This window comes from Leptonotus elevatus, chromosome 1, assembly GCF_054856555.1.
Source record: "Leptonotus elevatus isolate MCC_2025b chromosome 1, RoL_Lele_1.0, whole genome shotgun sequence".
NCBI lineage: Eukaryota > Metazoa > Chordata > Actinopteri > Syngnathiformes > Syngnathidae > Leptonotus > Leptonotus elevatus.
The window spans coordinates 7690890-7696894 of record NC_141239.1 but is presented as its reverse complement, the minus strand read 5'-3'; positions in this window follow the sequence as shown (position 1 = coordinate 7696894).

The following is a 6005-nucleotide window of genomic DNA, read 5'->3' as shown; positions in this document are numbered from 1 at the left end:
CGTAACGGCAGAGGAGGGGAAACGCCGCCTTTTAGGGGCCTGGGAACAAATGAGGCAAATCTAGAAAGCATAATTGTAGCAAAACAGAAGCCTTTCAACAGATCGACATCCCTCTGAAAACACACAGACGACGTTTTTTTTATTTACTTTTTTTATTAGCGCGGTGTTAATACATGTGGTTAATGGTTATACAAGTCAATTGTATCGGCTGCCATCTAGTGGAAGAACGTATTTAGTACAGCCTCTCACGACAAGTCACTGACATAAATAGATGAACATTATATACTGTACATTTGAAGTCAATTAATAAATCATTTTAGACAAAGTAAGTGAAAGCATAATGATCTTGGCACGGTGGTTGGAATGAAATGGTTGCAAATTTGTAGTGTGCATTTAAATTGTACACTAACATATTTCATGTTGGCTAAACTTTGACATTTAAGTACAGCGGCTGCCTCGAAAATGCAAACAAAGTCAACTTGAGGATCAGAAGAATGAAAGCTTAGTTCGTTTTTAACTTGATACCGTCAATTCAAACAAAAATACCCTATATAGATTAAAAGTAAGAATGAAATGATTGTAATTTCAAATTAATGAATCATGTCGTGTGTTAATCAAGTTCACAAAATTTCAATTCCAATTTTTTTTTTAAATGTAAATGTTAAATGATGACTGAACAATTATTTAATTAAAAAATATGGCAACAATGTATATTTTACCATACAAAATATAAAATGCCTACACACTTCTGTTAAAATGCCAGCCAGGCTTTTGTGATATAAACAATTGAGAGCAAGATGAATCATTTCAAAACGTTTTCTGTCATTTAATATGACCTGTAATTTGCACAGCTCAACGGAATTTTTTTTTTAACATTTCAAGTGGGGAAGCAAACAACTGAAATCATGCGGTTGATTCACTGATTGTCACGCCCACCTAAGTTTGCACAAGTGTGCACACCCGCTTGTAACTGGGATTCAGCTTTGTTCAGAATTAACCAATCACACTCAAGCTCATGTTAAATGGGAGTCAGCACTTTTGATAAAAAAAAAAAGGATGAATTATTATTAAATATGCAGTCAATTATAGCTCACCATTCATTGGTTTAATCTAAATAAGCACTTCCTGCTTAAGGAATAATTTCTTGTCATTGTCTTCTTTGTCAGAAAAAGTTTTTCCTTATTGTAGTATACATTGCACTTTTGTTTTTTCGTACTGACTAATTTGACTGATTACAATTCACGTTCTGTACCAAATTTGAACTGCAAAAGTATGTGTCGATGGGGATGTCAGTGAGTCACAACGGACACTGGAGGGCGCCACAGAATAAGCCTAAAGGGAAACATGGAGAGCAAAGGAACTGCGATTATTTTTTTTTAGCTCCGTAACCGTTCATTCTATCTACAACGCTTTGTCCTTTTACTTTCACGTGTAAACAATTACCACTCACACATACGCACGGTCAATTTAGAATCTTCAATGAATACAGCTCCACACAGGAAAAGCAGCGCCGCCAATTGATCCAGCCAATTTATTACCAACCAGGAAATTGTCTTGCCCATTGAGTTACTCTTTTAACGCGACCTATTTGCTATACAGGCTGACAACATAATCGTTCTGGACAACTCTTTGCAGTGACTGGTGCGTCCCTTGATTCAAAGCATCAGAAATTAAATCTTTAGCTGTGGCTTTAGCTCCATTTTGTGTCATTAACAAGCAAATGCTCCGTAATCTTTTGCAGATAGATCCCCTTGCCTGTGGTGAAAGGTTCCCAGAAAGTGAAGGATAATCAATGACACAGAGGATTAAGGCAGGATTTTAAAGGACTATACTAGCAACTTTGACAGCCACAATAAATCAGTGATTTATCCATTTATATTCATGTATCTGAATGGATGTATGTATTATATAGCCGACTGCCCGCCCGAGTGGCCAAGACACACACACCGGAAGGAGCAACACAATTTCCATTTGAACTGAAGCTGAAATTGTAAAACGGTTTATTTGTTTATTTATGCCATTAGTGTATGTTATCGGAGATAGCATTTAAGAGTGGGTTAGGGTTATTCTTCTTTAAGAACAAATACATTACAATTTGAAGTGAGGCTGTAACAGTTTAAAAGCATTTTCATTCATTTCAGTGGGGAAAGACGATTTGAGATACAAGTGTTTTGAGTTACTCCTACTCACAGAAGGAATTCAACTATTATGTGAAGGCATATTTGTATTTCTTTTCATTACACTTTCATAATATATATATTTTTTAAAACTACTTTTGAAGCGTATAAAAAGTTGCAAGCATCCATTTCACGTTATGCTGACATCACATCCACTGCAGGACTGTGGTATTGTCCTTAAAAACGGAAGCTACTGATGGATGTTATGTAAAGTATCCGAAAGCAGCAAACGATTGAGTCTTTTCCTCAGCACAATTCTTCCACTGAAAGAGTCAAAAGTAAAGGTCACCGAGAGTGACATAAGAGGAAACCCTCTGCTCGGGGTATACACGCAGTAGTTCCCCTCCCAGCTCAATGGTTTTAACAGGCTAAGCCATGGGACCAAGAGACAGTGCAAGCAAATAGGAAACGCAATTAGAAGTCAGAGCAAAGGAGGACATTAGCAGCCACAGACAAAAGAAGTCAAATTCGTACAACCCCAGGTGAGGAAGGACGTTGTAATCATAAGCAACCATTCCCTTTCCTGCACCAGGAGGGCCTGGAAGGTAGTGAGCCAGGCTGCGACACAATAGACCCCTCAATGTTCGTCATCCCGTTGTCACTGCTAGAAAAAGGTTTGATTTTTTGTTGTTGTTATATTCCGCCTCTTAGGCCTGTGCAAATCACCAAATTGAAATGTCACATAAAGTGTGTACAGTATACTCAAATAATGATGATTTTTTTTTTCAATAACGAGATACGTGCCGAATCGTCTTTTATTGGAAAGATGCACGGCCCTAATATACATGCATACACACATAATGTCACATTTATAGTACCATGCCGTCTTGAACGGTACCATATCGAATAGAATCGTAATCCCACTGAATTGAATCGTTCCACTGAGTTTGCAGACTTGCACGCTAGACCAGTGAGACGAAACTTCAAAGGTTAGCTTAGCACTAGCTGGCTGGTATGACAGAACACAGATGGATTTTAACTTTATCAGAAGCGAAAAAAACACCCTGGGTTCTGCCGGGCTGGACTGAACATCTGGCATCCAGGGCAGATGCCCGGTGGGCCGGCCTATTTTGGGGCCGATGCAGAGCTTTTCCATTATTATCTTCCTATTTAGCACAAGATACTGGCCCACAATTTAGAAGGAGTGGCGGAACTATATGTTAGGCAAGAGCCAGTCAAAATGCCAGGGCTGATTATTATTATTTTTTTGTAACAGTCCAGCCATGGTGTATGGCGAGGGATCATGGAGGCTCAAGCAAGTTATTTTAAACTAAAAAAAGGAAAACTTTTCCATAGGTTGATGTGACTGTGTTCACGCGTCGCCGGCTGCACACAGTCTTGATAGACGTAGATCTGTTTACAAAAAAAGTGAATATGAGCCTTGGTAAAGTGCTTTGGACAAAATATTGTGTACATTAAGTACCCTTTATTTACCATTATGATCATTTATGATTTTTTTTTTTACTATGACGTGTTTTTTGGTACAATTAAGCCTTGTTTCCACCAACGGTACCTCCCCTCCCCTCCCCTCCCCTCCCCTACTCTACTCTACTCTACTCTACTCTACTCTACTCTACTCTACACCAAAAAGCAATAATTACGTCACGTTTTGGAACTGGGCTACTTTTTTTTTTAGAACCACAAAGGAGCAGGTATCAGAAAAAGTGAGTAGAGTAGAGTCGGGTAGATTTGTTGGTGGAGACGGGGCTTTTGCAGAGTAGAGTAGATACCGGCGGTGGAAACGAGGCTTTAGTAACCCCCATTTAACGTGCACAAATAGCCGTATGGGACAGCAGCACTGAAATATCAGAAGGAAACTTGTTTGCTGCTCATTGGAAAACCTTAAAAAGTGTACAAAACAACTCACCGCCCCCCCCCCCCCCCCCCATTTAAAATATGCCCATTAAGGTTAAATTCCTTCCAGAACATTAGCCAATGTGTTTTTGAGGAAAAGGAATGAATACTGACGTGCGCTGACAATGCAGGAAAACATTTTGAAATGAGGGTGAATCATGTTTGTACAGACCAGTGCGCAAACATGACCTCCAGCCAGACCGACTTGGACAGTGAGATGAACCACAACCCCAAAAAGTCCACAGCTTTTAATATTGTGACTATCTGGCCCCTGCACAGTCTATATGTGGAAAAGTACTTGATATTATACAAAGGAAATCCTTTAGACGAGAGTTGTTAAGCATTAATTGGGAGCACAAAAAAAGACAATACACGCTGGGATTTACAGCAGGCACCAGACATCCTCTCACAGTAGAACAGACAGGATGTTTGTGTGTTCCTATAGTGATGTTTTGCTGGCAATGTACGATTCATTTGGTCTCTCTGGCAAGGAAGATTTCATTAAATGGAAATGATCCGTTCCATTAGATTGTGATGGAAAAGTGATTTTTTTTTCTAAAAATGATAACAGCCAAGCAAAAGTACTAATGAAATGTTTTATTGGGAAAAGTCACTTATTTGATTCAAATTGTTAACAACATAAGTGCCAGCCTGAATGACTGATTTATCTACATAACAAACAAATCATTTTAATTTCTAGCAAGCACGCTGGTATTTTTTAATTAATATTACGACGGTAAGGTAAAAATTATTTATGCTATTAGATAATAAAATATTGCTGTTCTGATCACTTGCTAGATTAATTTGGATTTTGCTTACTAACCATGTTCTTTTTTTTTTTTTTAATAAATTGTATTTATTTTTTCATTTTGACAAAAAAATCTCAACCAGAATTGGCTTTTTTTTAAATTTACAGATATTACAAATGTTTTCATTTAATCAAATCCCTTAACATAAATTGAACAATATCCATATTCAGTTGTCACTATTTTTCATGATCTTTGATTTCAAATAATAGGTGATTTTTAAAACAATTAAAAATGTAATGATGAATTCTGTACATCACTAGCCTAATTGCATAAGTCATTTGTAACTTACTACCACAATGTCAATAACAAATATTTATGTGCTTATATATTTTTTTTTCTCTATGTGTGTGTAGATTCTTAGTCATCCAGGTCATAGTAATCCACAAAGGGTTTAATCTAGGCAGCTAGACGCGTTAGTTGAATTGTTCCTTGTTTTCCAAAAACTGTTCAAAAACGACTTAGTAAAATATGCTTTTAGATAAACGGTTTATAATACCATTAGCCTACCTACTAGTATCATTCAAAAAAGGCTATTACGCTGTTTGGATAATGATATGCAATGATATCAGAATATTTGAACAGTGTCTGAAAACAACACAACACATTCAACAAACAAGAGTCCAATAGCTTTGATTTAAATTTGTGGATTACGATGATCTGAATGGCTGAGAGTTTCACAAAGGGGAAAAAAAGCCACAATTTATAGTAAGTATACTGGTGTTTTTTTTCTTCAAATTGGTATTGTGACAGTTAAAAAAAAAAAAAAAGACTCAGGCAATTATGCTGTTAGTTTGACGATAGAGTACGAGAAGGCAATTACTCGTACATTTATACAATTCTCATCATTGTAATCACAGCTCTGTGAAGAAAGCCATAAATACAACGTGTCCCGCGCTGAAAATAAGTTTGACACCCGTGCTCCAAATTGTACGCTTTATTTCCTCTCTGTTGTTATGGAAATCAAATTGCAGTACGTGCAACCATTAAGAATCATTATTTTTAGCCAGACTATATTATTTTACAATGAGAGGTTTTGACACTCATTTGATTCAAATTTAGCTGCCCCTGTGAACCTTTGCTAGATAATGCAGCATTTGGATTTTGTTTATATCATGGATTTCCATGTTCTTTTGAGTCAAGTACATTGTATTGTTTCCATCGACGT